The sequence below is a fragment of the Eubalaena glacialis genome, chromosome X (assembly GCF_028564815.1).
Source record: "Eubalaena glacialis isolate mEubGla1 chromosome X, mEubGla1.1.hap2.+ XY, whole genome shotgun sequence".
NCBI classification, from domain to species: Eukaryota; Metazoa; Chordata; class Mammalia; order Artiodactyla; family Balaenidae; genus Eubalaena; species Eubalaena glacialis.
This window is the reverse complement of record NC_083736.1, coordinates 92,740,076-92,760,147: the sequence shown is the minus strand read 5'-3', so window position 1 is coordinate 92,760,147 and position 20,072 is coordinate 92,740,076.

Genomic DNA, 20,072 nt, shown 5'->3' with positions numbered 1-20,072 from the left:
GATTTAGTCCTCAAAAGCAATTGTCATTCAGTGATTGCTTCTCCTCAGCCTGCCAGTGGGCTAACCACTTGCCAATAAAAAATGAAGATGTAGCTCTTGCCTTTGTAGAGCTCATCATCTTGCCAACAAATTAGTTAGTGTTATGGATTGAATGGTGTCTTCTCACACTTCATATGGTGAAGTTCTAGGCCCCAGTACTTCAGAATGTGACTGTATTTGGAGGTAGGACCTTCAAAAATGTGACTACATTAAAATGATGCCATTAGAGTGAACCCTAATCCAATCTGACTGGTGTCCTTATAGGAAGAGGAAACTTGAACACACAGAGACATCGCAGATGTGGATGCACAAAGAAAATACCATGTGAGGACAAAGCAAGAAGGCCACCATCTGCAAGCTAAGGAGATAGGCCTCAGAAGAAACCAAACTTTCTCACAACTTGATCTTATACTTCCAGACTCCAGAGCTGTGAGAAAGTAAATTTTTGTTGTTTAAGCCACACAGTCTGTGGTAGTTTTTATGGCAGCCCTAGAAACTAATGTGGTTACCATAACTAAATATTCACAATATCTATCAGTTAGGGTTATGTTCAGTTATGAGGACCATAAAACTCAAGTAACAGTGGTTTTATGAGATAGGTTATTGCTCTCTCATATGAAAGTTCAGGTTACAAAGAGCACAGAACTGTCATGGCATGATATGGATTATAATCTTACAGAGGAGGAAAAGAAGAAGGAAGATGGGAAAACTATACTTAAAGAAAACAAGTGTCATATATCAAGGTGATCCAAAGACTAGATCTATACTCAGGTCTTATCACCTGCTGTACTTTCAACCTGGCTCAGTTCCTCAGATACTGTTCAGATGCATTTTGCAATTTTTATGCTTATGTCTTACTTATAAAATACACAAAAAGTTTTTATTTATTTAAGGCAAACATTACCTTTCTATATTTTATTATGGATGGACAAAGAAATATGGGTAGTACTGAACAGGGGCATAAGGCTTTAGAAGCAGATTGAAGGTGGATCCTAGGCCTACAACCTACCCGTTGTGAGAATTTAGGCAAGTTGGTTTGAGTCTCAGTTTTCTAGGCTATTAAAATGGGTTAACACCTACTTATCTTAAAGCTTTGAGGAAATTCAACATAAGCATTAATATTAAGGTTCTAGAATCCTACCTGGTAGATGCTCAGTGGTGATTTCCTTGCTCTTTTCCACAACATATCCAAAAACCACTTTAAAAAATTTGAAAAGTTAATAAAACCTAAAAAATATCATTCATAAGAATATAAACTTAATTCAGTTTGATGTAAATAATAAGGTGGTGAAAAAGGGGAATTTTGGAGTCAGGCAGACCTAGAGTTTCCTCCCTGTTCCATTACTTAATAATATGTGTCTGGTATGTAGTCAGGCAGTTTAACTGCATTCTTGCTTGATTCTCACAGCATTCCTGTGAGTTCAGTCTTATTCTATTTTACTGATGTGAAATAGACTCAGAGAGGTTAAGTGATATATCCGTGATCACAAAGCAGCAAATATGGTATTTGAATCCATGCCTATTCAATTCAAACCCATGCCTTTTCTATTCTATTGTACTGCCATTACAGCTATCAGTTGGTAGATCAGATAAGCATTGTCATATTGTCTACTTTAGTTCTCTAAAGCCTTACGAGATCTAGCAGTACAATGAGAGGTTGGATCAAAGGAATACCCATCAATTTTAATTTCTGATTCTTACATACCACTGAAGGGTTTTCCATCTTTTGAGTCATTTTTAAATTGTCCATGACAGAAGCTATATGTTTGTCCCATTTCAGGTGAAACTTCCCAGTTCATCTTTGACATTCTGAATTTCTGCACTGGTTCCCAGTTTGTTGATTGTGTCACAAAGTTTTCTCAAAGTTGGATTAGTCTGGCAGTGGAATGGGATCATGCAAATGTAGGTGGATATTCTCTACAATAAAATGTAAGTGCCCTTGAAATCAGCTTATGAGAGTTTTAATTCTGTTGCCATTACAATATTTTGGACAATTATTTTGATTTTTTAAGGCAAATGTCTCAGTGATCACATTTTCAACAATCACTTTTTTCTCTGGATATATATGTGCTACAGGAAGGAGACTTTGTTGAGGAATACCAATATCCTTAGTATGAATACTTCAATTTACTTATGAAAAAATAAATGCTTGGGGCTTCCCACAGCTTTATTGATTCCATGTGTATTATTGTGCCTATTTTTAAAACCATTCTTTGAGTGTACATCGTTAGGTTCTTTGAAAGCAAGGGAATAAATGTAAAAATGTTCAAAATCAGCAGTAGTCTCAATAGACCACCACCTTATTTTTCTGAGAGTGTTTGTATAGGAGTCTCCATAGGAGTTATGTCAATTAACTACAAGTTTTGGAGTTTTAGAAAGACAATACAGAATTTTAACAACACCAATATCAAAATAATTCCCATTCTATCTGAAAAATTAAAAACTCATGAAGATTATCACATACGCATTTGGTGAGATAGGGTTTTCTTGTCTTTTCCTAAAAACAGAATAGGAAGAAAACCCACTAAACTTTCTCTCAGGGTTTGATACTTAATTAACTGAAAATTTTACATTTTCAAGAGAAATCGTGTTTGATCTAAGAAGACTTATAACACTGAATCATTTTTTCCAACACTTAACATTGTTTGTTATCAATATCAAAATTTCTGAGAGGGGTAGGGGCAAGATGGCGGAAGAGTAAGACGCGGAGATCACCTTCCTTCCCACAGATACAGTAGAAATACATCTACACGTGGAACTGCTCCTACAGAACACCCACAGAATGCTGGCAGAAGACGTCAGACCTCCCAAAAGACGCCCTCAGGCGACCCACATGCAGAGGCGGGTCCAAATCCAAAGATGAACCCCGGGAGCTGTACGAACAAAGAAGAGAAAGGGAAATCTCTCTCAGCAGCCTCAGAAGCAGCGGATTAAAGCTCCACAAACAACTTGATGTGCCTGCATCTGTTGAATACCTGAATAGACAACGAATCATCCCAAATTTAGGAAGTGGACTTTGGGAGTAGGATATATTAATTTTTCCCCTTTTCCTTTTTTTGTGAGTGTATATGTATATGCTTCTGGGTGAGATTTTGTCTGTATAGCTTTGTTCTCACCGTTAGTCCTAGGGTTAGGTCTGTCGGTTTTTTGTTTTTTTTTTGTTTGTTTTTTTTTTTTACTTAAAATATTTTTTTCCCTAATAAATGTTTTCTTAATAATTTTTTCCTTATTTTCTATTTTTAAAAAATTAAAAATATTTTTTAATACGTTTTTTCATATTTTTTATTTTAAAAAATTAAAAAAATTTTTTTTCTTAATAAATTTTTTTCTTAATAATTTTTTTCTTATTTTTTATTATAAAAATTAATAAATGTATTTATAAAAAATTAAAAATTTTTTCTTAATAAATTTATTCTTAATATTTTTTTTCTTATTTTTTATTATAATAGCTTTATTTTATTTTATCCTCTTTCTTTCTTTCTTTCTTTCTATTTTTTCTCCCTTTTATTCAGAGCCATGTGGATGAAAGGCTCTTGGTGCTCCAGCCAGGCATCAGGGCTGTGCCTCTGAGGTGGGAGAGCCAACTTCAGGACACTGGTCCACAAGAGACCTCCCAGCTCCACGTAATACCAAACGGTGAAAATCTCTCAGAGATCTCCATCTCAACATCAAGACCCAGCTTCACTCAACGACCAGCAAGCTACAGTGCTGGACACCCTATGCCAAACAACTAGCAAGACAGGAACACAGCCCCATCCATTAACAGAGAGGCTGCCTAAAATCATAATAAGGCCACAGACACCCCAAAACACACCACCAGACGTGGACGTGCCCACCAGAAAGACAAGATCCAACCTCATCCACCAGAACACAGGCACTAGTCCCCTCCACCAGGAAGCCTACACAACCCACGGAACCAACCTTAGCCACTGGGGACAGATACCAAAAACAACGGGAACTACGAACCTGCAGCCTGTGAAAAGGAGACCCCAAACACAGTAAGATAAGCAAAATGAGAAGACAGAAAAACACACAGCAGGTGAAGGAGCAGGGTCAAAACACACCAGACCTAACAAATGAAGAGGAAATAGGTAGTCTACCTGAAAAAGAATTCAGAATAATGATAGTAAAGATGATCCAAAATCTTGGAAATAGAATAGACAAAATGCAAGAAATATTTAACAAGGACGTAGAAGAACTAAAGAGGAACCAAGCAACGATGAAAAACACAATAAATGAAATTAAAAATACTCTAGATGGGATCAATAGCAGAATAACTGAGGCAGAAGAACGGATAAGTGATCTGGAAGATAAAATGGTGGAAATAACTACTGCAGACCAGAATAAAGAAAAAAGAATGAAAAGAACTGAGGACAGTCTCAGAGACCTCTGGGACAACATTAAACGCACCAACATTCGAATCATAGGGGTCCCAGAAGAAGAAGAGAAAAAGAAAGGGACTGAGAAAATATTTGAAGAGATTATAGTTGAAAACTTCCCTAATATGGGAAAGGAAATAGTTAATCAAGTCCTGGAAGCACAGAGAGTCCCATACAGGATAAATCCAAGGAGAAACACGCCAAGACACATATTAATCAAACTATCAAAAATTAAATATAAAGAAAACATATTAAAAGCAGCAAGGGAAAAACAACAGATAACACACAAGGGAATCCCCATAAGGTTAACAGCTGATCTTTCAGCAGAAACTCTGCAAGCCAGAAGGGAGTGGCAGGATATACTTAAAGTGACAAAGGAGAAAAACCTACAACCAAGGTTACTCTACCCAGCAAGGATCTCATTCAGATTTGATGGAGAAATTAAAACCTTTACAGACAAGCAAAAGCTGAGAGAGTTCAGCACCACCAAACCAGCTTTACAACAAATGCTAAAGGAACTTCTCTAGGCAAGAAACACAAGAGAAGGAAAACACCTACAGTAACAAACCCAAAACATTTAAGAAAATGGGAATAGGAACATACGTATCGATAATTACCTTAAATGTAAATGGATTAAATGCTCCCACCAAAAGACACAGACTGGCTGAATGGATACAAAAACAAGACCCATATAGGTGCTGTCTACAAGAGACCCACTTCAGACCTAGAGACACATACAGACTGAAAGTGAGGGGATGGAAAAAGATATTCCATGCAAATGGAAATCAAAAGAAAGCTGGAGTAGCAATTCTCATATCAGACAAAATAGACTTTAAAATAAAGACTATTACAAGAGACGAAGAAGGACACTATATAATGATCAAGGGATCGATCCAAGAGGAAGGTATAACAATTGTAAATATTTATGCACCCAACATAGGAGCACCTCAATACATAAGGCAAATACTAACAGCCATAAAAGGGGAAATCGACAGTAACACAATCATAGTAGGGGACTTTAACACCCCACTTTCACCAATGGACAGATCATCCAAAATGAAAATAAATAAGGAAACACAAGCTTTAAATGATACATTAAACAAGATGGACTTAATTGATATTTATAGGACATTCCACCTAAAAACAACAGAATACACATTTTTCTCAAGTGCTCATGGAACATTCTCCAGGATAGATCATATCTTGGGTCACAAATCAAGCCTTGGTAAATTTAAGAAAATTGAAATCATATCAAGTATCTTTTCCAACCACAACGCTATGAGACTAGATATCAATTACAGGAAAAGATCTGTAAAAAATACAAACACATGGAGGCTACACAATACACTACTTAATAACGAAGTGATCACTGAAGAAATCAAAGGGGAAATCAAAAAATACCTAGAAACAAATGACAATGGAGACACGATGATCCAAAACCTACAGGATGCAGCAAAAGCAGTTCTAAGAGGGAAGTTTATAGCAATAAAAGCCTATATCAACAAACAGGAAACATCTGGAATAAACAATCTAACCTTGCACCTAAAGCAATTAGAGAAAGAAGAACAAAAAAACCCCAAAGCTAGCAGAAGGAAAAAAATCATAAAGACCAGATCAGAAATAAATGAAAAAGAAATGAAGGAAACAATAGCAAAAATCAATGAAACTAAAAGCTGGTTCTTTGAGAAGATAAGCAAAATTGATAAACCATTAGCCAGACTCATCAAGAGAAAAAAGGAGAAGACTCAAATCAATAGAATTAGAAATGAAAAAGGAGAAGTAACCACTGACACTGCAGAAATACAAACGATCATGAGAGATTACTACAAGCAACTCTATGCCAATAAAATGGACAACCTGGAAGAAATGGACAGATTCTTAGAAATGCACAACCTGCCGAGACTGAACCAGGAAGAAATAGAAAATATGAACAGACCAATCACAAGCACTGAAATTGAAACTGTGATTAAAAATCTTCCAACACACAAAAGCCCAGGACCAGATGGCTTCACAGGCGAATTCTATCAAACATTTAGAGAAGAGCTAACACCTATCCTTCTCAAACTCTTCCAAAATATAGCAGAGGGAGGAAGACTCCCAAACTCATTCTACGAGGCCACCATCACCCTGATACCAAAACCAGACAAAGATGTCACAAAGGAAGAAAACTACAGGCCAATATCACTGATGAACATAGATGCAAAAATCCTCAACAAAATACTAGCAAACAGAATCCAACAGCACATTAAAAGGATTATACACCATGATCAAGTGGGGTTTATTCCAGGAATGCAAGGATTCTTCAATATACGCAAATCAATCAACGTGATACATCATATTAACAAATTGAAGGAGAAAAACCATATGATCATCTCAATAGATGCAGAGAAAGCTTTCGACAAAATGCAACACCCATTTATGATAAAAGCCCTCCAGAAAGTAGGCATAGAGGGAACGTTCCTCAACATAATAAAGGCCATATATGACAAACCCACAGCCAACATTGTCCTCTATGGTGAAAAACTGAAACCATTTCCACTAAGATCAGGAACAAGACAAGGTTGCCCACTCTCACCACTATTATTCAACATAGTTTTGGAAGTGTTATCCACAGCAATCAGAGAAGAAAAAGAAATAAAAGGAATCCAAATCGGAAAAGAAGAAGTAAAGCTGTCACTGTTTGCAGATGACATGATAATATACATAGAGAATCCAAAAGATGCTACCAGAAAACTACTAGAGCTAATCAATGAATTTGGTAAAGTAGCAGGATACAAAATTAATGCACAGAAATCTCTTGCATTCCTATATACTAATGATGAAAAATCTGAAAGTGAAATTAAGAAAACACTCCCGTTTACCATTGCAACAAAAAGAATAAAATATCTAGGAATAAACCTACCTAAGGAGACAAAAGACCTGTATGCAGAAAATTATAGGACACTGATGAAAGAAATTAAAGATGATACAAATAGATGGAGAGATATACCATGTTCTTGGATTGGAAGAATCAACATTGTGAAAATGACTCTGCTACCCAAAGCAATCTACGGATTCAATGCAATCCCTATCAAACTACCACTGGCATTTTTCACAGAACTAGAACAAAAAATTTCACAATTTGTATGGAAACACAAAAGACCCCGAATAGCCAAAGCAATCTTGAGAACGAAAAATGGAGCTGGAGGAATCAGGCTCCCTGACTTCAGACTATATTACAAAGCTACAGTAATCAAGACAGTTTGGTACTGGCACAAAAACAGAACTATAGATCAATGGAACAGGATAGAAAGCCCAGAGATAAGCCCACGCACATATGGTCACCTTATCTTTGATAAAGGAGGCAAGCATATACAGTGGAGAAAAGACAGCCTCTTCAATAAGTGGTGCTGGGAAAATTGGATAGGTACATGTAAAAGTATGAAATTAGAACACTCCCTGACACCATACACAAAAATAAACTCAAAATGGATTAAAGACCTAAGTGTAAGTCCAGACACTGTCAAACTCTTAGAGGAAAACATAGGCAGAGCACTCTATGACATAAATCACAGCAAGATCCTTTTTGACCCAGGTCCTAGAGAAATGGAAATAACAACAAAAATAAACAAATGGGACCTAATGAAACTTAAAAGCTTTTGCACAGCAAAGGAAACCATAAACAAGACCAAAAGACAACCCTCAGAATGGGAGAAAATATTTGCAAATGAAGCAACTGACAAAGGATTAATCTCCAAGATTTACAAGCAACTCATGCAGCTCAATAACAAAAAAACAAACAACCCAATCCAAAAATGGGCAGAAGACCTAAATAGACATTTCTCCAAAGAAGATATACAGATTGCCAACAGACACATGAAAGAATGCTCAACATCATTAATCATTAGAGAAATGCAAATCAAAACTACAATGAGGTATCATCTCACACCGGTCAGAATGGCCATCATCAAAAAATCTAGAAACAATAAATGCTGGAGAGGGTGTGGAGAAAAGGGAACACTCTTGCACTGTTGGTGGGAATGTAAATTGATACAGCCTCTATGGAGAACAGTATGGAGGTTTCTTAAAAAACTAAAAATAGAACTACCATACGACCCAGCAATCCCACTACTGGGCATATACCCTGAGAAAACCATAATTCAGAAAGAGTCATGTACCAAAATGTTCATTGCAGCTCTATGTACAATAGCCAGGACATGGAAGCAACCTAGGTGTCCATCATCGGATGAATGGATAAAGAAGATGTGTCACATATATACAATGGAATATTACTCAGCCATAAAAAGAAATGAAATGGAGGTATTTGTAATGAGGTGGATGGAGTTAGAGTGTGTCATACAGAGTGAAGTAAGTCAGAAAGAGAAAAAGAAATACAGTATGCTAACACATATATATGGAATCTAAGGAAAAAAAAAAAGGTCATGAAGAACCTAGTGGCAAGACGGGAATAAAGACACAGACCTACTAGAGAATGGACTTGAGGATATGGGGAGGGGGAGGGGTGAGATGTGACAGGGTGAGAGAGTGTCATGGACATATATACACTACCAAATGTAAAATAGATAGCTAGTGGGAAGCAGCCACATAGCACAGGGAGATCAGCTCGGTGCTTTGTGACCACCTAGAGGGGTGGGATAGGGAGGGTGGGAGGGAGGGAGATGCAAGAGGGAAGAGATATGGGAACATATGTATATGTATAACTGATTCACTTTGTTATAAAGCAGAAACTAACACACCATTGTAAAGCAATTATACTTCAATAAAGATGTTTAAAAAAATTTTCTGAGTTTTTTAAAAAGCTTTCTCTTAATTTTTATAAATTATCTTAATATTATTGAACCAATATTCGTGATTCTTTTCTTGCTCACTGTCATTCTAAACTGAAAATGTACCAGTGTCTTTAACAATACCAGTAACAGACTTTGTAGATAATCAACTAATACTGTCCATAACAGTTCAATATTGAGTTATAATTGTAAATTCAGTGAGCACTTCTCCCATCTATAGTTTACTCTAAGTTATACAATATACTTTTGTAAAATAAGAATAAATTGGAGTTTTTCCTTTGTTAGTTACCATATTTCTGACTCAAAAAAGGAAGTATATAGCTTGGAAAAAATTATAATAGTGATTATTTATTGGATGCCTACTATATGACAGGTGCTTTCCTAATAATACTTCATATAATCCCCACAGCAGCCTGTGTGAAAAGTATTATTATACCCATTTTACAGATAATAAAATTGAAGGTTTTAGAGGTTTATAACTTTTCCAAGTACATATGGCTAATAGGCAGTAGAGCCAGAATTTAAACCCAGATATATTTGCTTACAAAGCCTGTTTTCTTTCTTTGGGTGAAATTTCTTCCTTAGATTACTTTAAATGAGAAAAGTCCTGAAGAATTCAAGACATATGTTCTTTACAAGTCTGGGTTATTATTTTTTTTTTAGCTGCTTTGTCCCTTGAAAGCTGAACTTTCATTTATCATCAAAGTTAAAACTACTGTTTATTTTTCACAAACTTAACTTTTTTTCTGGGCCTCTTCTGTTTTTGTGGCCTCTTGATTGTGAAATTGGAAAAAAGGAGGGAAGAACTGTGGTATCACTTCTAGGAATTTTGTCATATGTCATTATCTTCCCTTGAATTAAAAATTGTGTATTTCAATCTCTTCAGTTTTTATGTATGTCTCCATTCTATCATCCTTAATGTAAATTATTTAATGTAAACCTGGGTCTTTATTAAGCACATTGTACTAAAAAGTTCCTATTTGTCTTGAGAATTACTAAACTATATTGCATCTTTATGAAGAAGTACGTATTTCTCAGGGAAATAATTCTTTAAAAAAGTTTAAAATCCATAACCATGGGGAAAAATTCCAGTTGGTTAAATACAGGGAATTGAAAGTCTAATCCAAGAATGCCGTTTGGCATCAGACCCATGGCATGTTCATTTTATTGTAAAATAGATAAAATTTCAGTCTTGTAAATGTATTGTCTCTTAGTAATCTACTGAGAAGTGAGCAAGTGTCAATGACCATGCTGTCTTTAGTTAAATGATTCACCTCAGGTGCATTATTTACTGTTAAACACAGCATTGTGCTTGCCAAAATAGAAATTGATCTAGTGAGAGATTACAGAAGAAATGGTGATGTTTTCCTACATAGTTTGTTTTCTTCTATCACTAACCTGCTTTTTTTTTTAATTTTAATTTTTTTTAAACATCTTTTTTTTTAACATCTTTATTGGAGTATAATTGCTTTACATTGTTGTGTTAGTTGCTGCTGTATAGCAAAGTGAATCAGCTATACGTATACTTACATCCCCATATCCCCTCCCTTTTGTGTCTCCCTTCCACCCTCCCTATCACACCCCTTTAGGTGGTCACAAAGCACTGAGCTGATCTCCCTGTGCTATGCGGCTACTTCCCACTAGCTATTTGAAATATTACTAACCTGAATTTGTTTCTTGTTTCTTACAGACATTTTGCAAAACATGAGAAAAAAATCCTAAGTAAATCATTTTGTGTTTTGAGGGTCTCCTTCATCCACTCTTGGGTCTTACTGTCTAACTCAACCTGGTTCTCAGTTCAGCCAAAAGTATGATGCTTCACTGTCCTGTCTTCACTCCCTTATCATTTCTTACTGTGAGCAATACTCACCCAGTGTAAAGGTAACTGCATGCCAGACATGATATATAGATGTTAAAAACTCCTCTGCCTAAATAGTCCTCATTGTCAAGATATCGGATATGATTTTTTTCTTTAACAATTCTTTTGAGATGAGTATTGAAGAAGTATTTCAAATGCAAATGTTATATGGGTAGAGTAACGCATTATAAGACATTAACTTTCTTCTTATTTTATTAATTAATACAATGTTGGAACATCTACTATATGATAAAGTACATGGCTTGTTGCTGTGGGGTGAAAGACAAATTAAAAAAGAAAAGAGTCTCAGTATTCAAAAAATTTAATTGAGGAGTTAAGATAACTCCAGCCACCTGACTGCAAACCTGAACAATAACATGGACAAGACTGGGTGGACTACTTCTTTGGAGAAGGTATAGGGTCAGCAAAGGAGGGACGGTATGATGGTATTGGGTAACATTGTATGTGTGTGTGTGTGTGTGTGTGTGTGTGTTTGTGTGTGTGTGTGTGCATTGCATCCTAAGGGAGAGAGAATGAGGCCCCAACACAACCTCCCAAGCACTTGTTCTGGTTGTAAGTGCTATTGCACTCATCCATAATCACATATTGCTTGTTGATTCTGCCATTCCAGGAAGTTGAATGACTTCTGCCTAGTAGACTTTATAGAAGGCTGGGTGGTCACTGGAGTGAAAAATATGCTGTATGTACTGAGATTGGTGAGAAAAAAGTAAGAAAATAAAATTTTCATTATGACTTGCCTTGTCTTTGATCCTTTTCCATCTATTCTATGTGCCTGAGACAGCCTGAGAACCTTTACTAAACTCTAGACTTCTTTTACTTATAAACAGGACTTAAAAACATGTTTCCCATTGAAACGTAAAATGGTGCAGGCTCTGTGGAAAATAGTATGGTGGTTCCTCAAGAAATTAAACATAAAATTACCATAAGATTCAGCAATTTTGCTTCTGAGTATATACAAAAAGAATTGAAATCAGGGACTTGAACAGCTATTTATACATCAATGTTCATAGCAGCATTATTCACAACAGCCAAAAGTTACAAACAACTCAAATGTTGGTTGACAGATGAGTAGATAAACAAAATGTGGTGTATATATACAAAGGACTACTATTCAGCCTTAAAAAAGAAATGAAATTCTGCCACATGCTACAACATGGATTAACATTAGGCTCAGTGAAATAAGCTAGATACAAGAGGACACACTTTGTATGCTTCCACTTATATGAGGTTCCCAGAGTAGTCAAACTCATAGATATAGCAAGTATAATGGTGGTTTCCAGGGGCTAGGGAGAAGGGGAAATGGAGTTATTATTATTATTATTATTATTATTTTTAAACATCTTTATTGAAGTATAATTGCTTTACAATGGTGTGTTAGTTTCTACTTTATAACAAAGTGAATCAGTTATACATATACATATGTTCCCATATCTCTTCCCTATTATTTAAAGAGTATGGAGTTTCAGTTTGGGATGATGAAACAGTTCTGGAGATGGGTGGTGACGATGGTTGCACAACAATGTGAATGTACTTAATGCAGCAAAGCTGTGCACTTAAAAATGGTTAAAATGGTAAATGTTATATGTATTTTATCACAACAAGGAATTAAAAAAAAATTAAAAACAGGTTTCCCCAAGTCTTCTCTAAGTAAGCAGAAAATTCCATGGCACATCTGAATTATAAATTTTACATAGAGACATAAATCTATATGTTTACAAATTGTTCCTTGAAGGCAAAACCTATCATTCTTTTTCTTCACAATTAAATACTCTTTTTGAAGCCATGGAAGTATACAGAATGTATATAGTTCTTACCTTCAAACAGTTTATAAACTTGTTAGGTAGACAACAGTAAAACACAGAATGAACAAAGAAAACTTAAGATACTATATGTCAAACATCACATTTAACAGTGCTAAACTCTGAGGACCATAATCACTGTGTAGTTCAAAAGAAAGTTATATTAATAATTAGAGTTGAGTTACAGGAAATAATTTTATGGAAGAAATGATGGCTAGGTTGGGCTTGAAGAATGAATAATATTTGGACGGCATTTTAAGTCATGGGAAGACAATAGAAGTAAAATTATGGGACAGAGATCAAGATGGTGGAGTAAGAGGACATGGAGCTCACCTTCACCCACAAACACATCAAACATGCATCTATATGTGGAAAATCCTCACTGAAAACTAGTTGGAAACTAGCAAAAGACCCCTGTACAACCAAGGCTGTAAGAAAGATACACACGTACTTGGGTAGGAAGGGAAGAAAAGCAATCAGGTAGGTTCCTGTGCCCTGGGAGGGGACTCAGAGGAAAAGGGAGATTACATGAGCTGACACTTGCCCTGGAGAGTGAGTGGGTTGAACCACAGACTGGGTGTCCCAGTCTTGGGGTCATAAGCAGAGGAGACCAGCTCCATTGGCTGATTGGAGGACCACTGAGTCAGATGATAGAAAAGCTGGAGAAGCCACTATTCTGCTCATGAGGAGCACCTGAGTGCTGACTATCCCCCCAAGGCAGAGTGGAGAAAGATCTGTCCTAGCTTTTGCTGGGTTTCCTGCCACTACCTCACCACCTCCCCAGCCTGAGCCAAGTGAACACTCTGGGCCCACTCACTCCATGCCACGGTGTGGCACTGAATCTGGGGCAGCCAGGACCAGGGAAAGGACTCAACCATGGGATGCAGAGGGACTCGGTCCCAGGGTGGAGCCTGGGTGGGCAACAGTGGTCTTTGTTGGAGCTTTCTCAGGCAGCACTCCAGAAGCCCCTAGAACTTTGATGGCAGCTGCTATACCACAGCTAGCCCCCTCCCCAACATAAGTGGAGAGTACACATGGGTCCCTGCTTGCCCTGTGGAGCAGTTCCACAAGACTGGGTGGTGGGGGCAGTGGGCAGTGATCAGCTGTGAGAGATAAAAGGGGCTCACCACCTGAGGCTGCAATTGAGCAGAACCACAGATGCCTACACAGGCAGTGCATAAGACCTCTGTCTATGCTTGGGTCCCTCTTGCTTCAGCACTCCCCTTCTCTGGAACAAAGGTCCTGGTGCAGGGAGAGGGAAAGTCACAAAATTAAAGGGCACAGAGACAGCTGGAGCCTGACCTCAGGAATTCTGCTTCAGCAACTTGAGATAGACCCTGCTCCTGACAGGTTGGTGATGGCCATTGAGCAGAAAGGAAATCCCACCTCACACCTGGCACCAGCTCTAGCAATTCCATCTCCAGGCCCACCCCATACCAAGGTTATAGCTGCCAGCATACCCTGAGAAAAGATGTGACTGGGGACCATGTCAAACCCAGACTTCCCATCAAAGACTTTGGGCACACACAATCTGTATAGGAATACTCCTGCATAAGGACACCCCTTCAAGACCATAACAGGTAACTGTTTCACCTAAATTCATAGAGGCAGAGAAAATTAAACAAAATGAAAAGGCAGAGGAACTACTCTCAATTGAAAGATCAAGAGAAAACCCTTGAAAAAAATAAATAATGAAACAGAGGTTTAACCAGATAAATAATTCAAAACATTGGTAATAAAAGTGTTAAGTGAATTAGGGAAAAGAATTGTTCTAATCACTGAATATTTAAACAAGGAACTAGAAAAAAATACCCAATCAGAAATGAAGAATTCAATATCTGAAATTAAAAAACACACTAGAAGGAATGAAGAGCAGACTAAATGATACAGAAGAACACATAAGTTATCTGGAAGATACAGTAGTGGAAATCACCCAATCAGAACAGCAGAAAGAAGAATAAATTTAAAAAATGAAAGCAACCTAAGAGATCTCTAATATAACATTAAGCATTCAAAACATTTACATTATAGGGGTTCCAGAAGGAGAAGAGACAGAGGGGGATTGAAAATGTATTTGAGGAAATTATGGCTGAAAACTTCCCAAACCTGTAGAAGGAAACAGATATCCAGGTAGAGGAAGCACAGAGGGTCCCAAATAAGACAAATCCAAACAAACCTATACAAAGACATTTCATAATTAAAATGGCATATATTAAAGATAAAGAGAGAATTCTAAAGGCAGCAAGAGAAAAAGAGTCATATAAAAGGGAATCCTCATAAGGTTGTCAGCCAACTTCTCTGCAGAAACTTTACAGGCCAGAAGGGAGTGGCATGATATATTCAAAGTGCTGAAAGCAAAAAACTTGCAGCCTAGGATTCTCTACCCAGCAATATTTAGAATAGAAGGAGAGATAAAATCTTCTCAGATAAGCAAAAACTAAAAGAACTCATCAATACTAAACCTACCCTAAATGAAATATTGAAGGGTCTTCTCTAAATGGAAAAATAAGGAAGAATCTATAGGAAAAGGAATATCCCACTAGGAAAGACAAATATATAGTAAGAATTGAGGATCGACAATTAAAAAGGCCAGTACATAGATTAAAAGACAAAAATTGTAAAAGCAACCATAATTATAATAAATCGTTAAGGGTTAAACATGAAGATGTAAAATATGACATCAAAAACACAAATGTGGGGGAGGGGAGTAAAAAATGTAGATCTCTTAGAATGTGTTTGAACTTAAATGTCTACCAGTTTAAAATAAGTAGATATATTATCATATATAACCTATATGAACCCATGGTAACCACAAATCAAAAACCTATAATAGATACACAAAAACCAAAAATGAAAGAACACAAGTATACTACTAAAGAAAATCATCAAACCACAAGGGAAGAAACAAAAAAAGAACAGAGAAGAACTAAAAAAAAAAAAAAAGGAAAACAAGTAATAAAATGGCAATAAGTACATGCCAATCAATTATTACTTTAAATGTAAATGGACTAAATGCTCCGATCAAAAGACATAGGGTGGCTGATTGGATGAAAAAAACAAGACCCTTCAGTATGCTGTCTACAAGAAACTCATTTCAGGGCTAAAGACACACACAAACTGATAGTGAACAGATGGAAAAATATTTCATGCAAATAGAAATGACAAGAAAGCCAGGGCTAGCAATACTCATATCAGGCAAAATAGACTTTAAAACAAGGGCAATAACAAAAGACACAGAAGGGTATTATGTAATGATAAAGGAATCAATACAATAAAAGCATATTATACTCCATAACATTAACATATATGTACCTAATATAGGAGAACCTAAATATATAAAGCAAATATCAGCAGAAATAAAGGAAGAAATTGACAAAAATACAATAATGGTAGGGGACTTTAACAATCCACTTACATCAGTGGACAGTTCATACAGACATAAAATCAATAAGGCAAAAGCAGTCTTAAATGACACAATAGACCAATTGGACTTAATAGATGTCTACAGAACATTCCATTCAAAGCCAGCAGAATACACATTCTTTTCAATTGCACATGGATCATTCCCTTGCATAGATCACATGATAGTCCACAAAACAAGTCTCAAAAAATTTAAAAGGTTAGAAATTATATCAAGCTTTTTTTTTTTCTGACCACGATGGTATGAAATGAGAAATCTACTGCAGAAATAAAAATGGGAAAAGAATAAACAGGTGAAGACTAAACAACATGCTACTAAAAAACCAATGGGTCAATGATGAAATCAAAGGGGAAATCAGAAACTACTTTGAGACAAATGAAAATGGAAACATAACTTTCCAAAATCTGTGGGCTACAGCAAAAACAGTTCTAACAGGGAAGTTCATAGCAATACAGGCTTTCCTCAAGAAAAAAGAAAAAGCTCAAATATATGGCCCTAACTTACCACCTAAAGGAATAAACAAAAGAAGAGAAAACAAAGTCCAAAGTCAGCAGAAGGAGGAAATAATAAAGATCAGGGAGGAAATAAATAAAATAGAGAACAAAAAACAATAGAAAATATCAATGAAACCAAGAGCTGGGTTTTTGAAATGATAAACAAATCTGATAAACCTTTAGCCAGGCTCACCAAGAAGGAAAGCGAGACGACCCAAACGAAATAAGAAATAAAACAGGAGAAATAACAACCAATACCACAGAGATACAAAAAATAATAAGACAATACTTTGAACAGTTATATGTCAACAAAGGGCAACCTAGAAGAAATGGACAAATTTCTACAAACATACAACCTGAACAGACTGTATCAAGAAGAAACAGACAATTTGAACAGACCAATCACTAGTAGTGAATTTTAATTTGTAATAATAATAATAAAAAACTCCCAGAAAACAAAAGTCCAGGACTGGATAGCTTCACAGGGGAATTCTACCAAATATATGAAGAAGACCTAATACCTGTCCTTTTCAAACTATTCTGAAAAATTGAAGAGGATGGAACACTCCCAAGTTCATTCTATGAGGCCACCATTACCCTGATACCAAAACCAGACAAAGACGTTACAAAAAAAGAAAATTACAGACCAGTATCTTTGATGAATATAGATGCAAAAATCTTCAATAAAATATTAGCAAAACGAATCCAACAATATTTTAAAAGGATCAAATACCATGATCAAGTTGGATTTATTTCAGGGACACAAGGATTGTTCAACATTTGGAAATCAATCAATTTGATACACCACATTAACAAAGGAAGGATAAAAGTCACATGTTCATCTCAATAGATGCAGAAAAAGAAAACAAAATTCAACACTCATTCATGATAAAAACTCTAATTAAAGTGGATATAGTGGGAACATATCTCAATATAATAAAGGCCATTTGTTACCAAAAGATAGGTAACAACTTATTCAATGGTGAAAAGATGAAAGCCTTTTCTCTAAATTCAGGAACAAGAGAAGGATGCCCACTCTCACCATTTCTATTTAACATAGTATTTGAAGTTGTAACCCCAGCAGTCAGACAAGAAAAAGAAATAAAAGGCATCCAAATTGGAAAGGAAAAGTAAAACTGTCACAGTTTTCAAATGACATGATACATTATATAGAAAACCCTAAAGTCTCCACCCCAAACTCTTAGAACTAATAAACGAATTCAGCAAAGTTACAGGATATAAGATTAATATACAAAAATCTGTTGCACTTCTATACACTAAGAATGGATTGTTAGAAAAAAATGTAAAAAAAATTCCCATTTAAAATTGTATCAAAAAGAATAAAATAACTAGGAATAAACTTAACCAAGGAAGTGAAAGACGTATACTCTGAAAACTATAAAACATTAATGAAGGACATTGAGGATGATACAAAGAAATGGAAGGATATATCGTGCTCGTGGATTGGAAGAATTAATACTGTTAAAATGGGTTGTTTACCCAAGCAATCTACAGATTTAATGCAATCCCTGTCAAAATACCCATGACATTTTTCACAGAACTAGAACAAATAATCTTAAAATTCATATGGAACTAGAAAAGATCCCAAATTGCCAAAGCAATCTTGAGAAAAAAGAACAAAGCTGGAGGTATCACCCTCCCAGACTTCCGACTATACCACAAAGCTACAGTAATCAAAACAGTGTGGTATTGGTACACAAACAGACACATAGATCCATGGAACAGAATAGAGAAGCCAAAAGTAAACACATGCACCTATAGTCAATTAATCTATGACAAAAGAGGTAAGAATATACAATGCAACAAAGACAGTCTTTTCAACAAATGGTACTGGGAAAACTGGACAGCTACGTGTAAAACAGTGAGAGTAGAACATTTCCTCACACCACGTGCAAAAATAAACTCAAAATGGTTTAAATACCTAAATGTAAGACCTGAAACCATGAAATTCCTAGAAGAGGACACAGGCAGAACACTCTTCAACAATGAGTAGCCATATTATTTTGGATCTCTCTCCTAAGGCAAAAGAAATAAAAGGAAAAATAAACAAATGGGACCTAATTCAATCTAAAAGCTTTTGCAAAAGATACCACTGACAAAATGAAAATACAACCTACAGAATGGGAGAAAAGTTTACAAATGATATAACTGATAAGTGGTTAATATCCAAAATATAGAAACAGCTCACACAACTCAATATCAAAAAAACAACAAACAACCCAATCAAAAAATGGACAGAAGACCTGAATAGACTTTTTTCCAAAAAAGACACACAGATGGCTAACTGGCACATGAAAAGATACTTAGCATCAATAATTATTAGAGAAATGCAAATCAAAGCCACAATGAGATATCACCTCACCCCTACCAGAATGGCTATCATCAAAAAGTCTACAAATAACAAATGTTGGCGATGATGTGGAGAAAAGGGAACCCTTGTACATTGTTTGTGGGAATGTAAATTGGTACAGTCACTATGGAAAGTAGTATGGAGGTTCCTCAAAAACTAAAAATAGAACTACCATATGATCCAGCAATCCCACTCCAGGGTATATATCCACAAAAATTGAAAAAAAAAACTAATTCCAAAAGATACATGCAATCCAATGTTCACAGCAGCACTATTTATAATACCCAAGATATGGAAGTAACCCAAGTGTCCATCAGCAGATGAATGTATAAAGAAGATGTGGTATATATATGCAATGGAATATTGCTCAGCCATAAGAAAAGGATGAAATTCTGCCATTTTCAGGAAAGTGGATGGATCTAGAGAATATTATGTTTAGTGAAATAAGTCAGACAGAAAGACAAGTACTCTCTGATATCACTTATATGTGGAATCTAAAAAATTATACAAGTGAATGTACACGCAATACAGAAACATGGTCACAGATATAGAAAACAAACTAGTGGTTCCCACTGGGGAGAGGGAAGGAAGGTGGGGCAAATTAGGGATATGGGACTAAGAGATACAAACTACTATGTGTAAAATAGATGAGCAACAATGATATATTGTATACCACAGAGAATTATAGCCTTTTTTGTAATAACTTTTAATGGAGTATAATCTATAATAATACTGAATCACTGAAATTAACGTAATACTGTAAATCAACTGTACTTCAATTTAAAAAGTGAAGTAAAATACGTGGGTAGGAATGAGTTTGGCTTATCTGTAGGACAGTGAGAATAAGCACCTGACTAGATACTGGCAGTTTATTAGTGTTAAATGGTATCTAATTTTACCAGA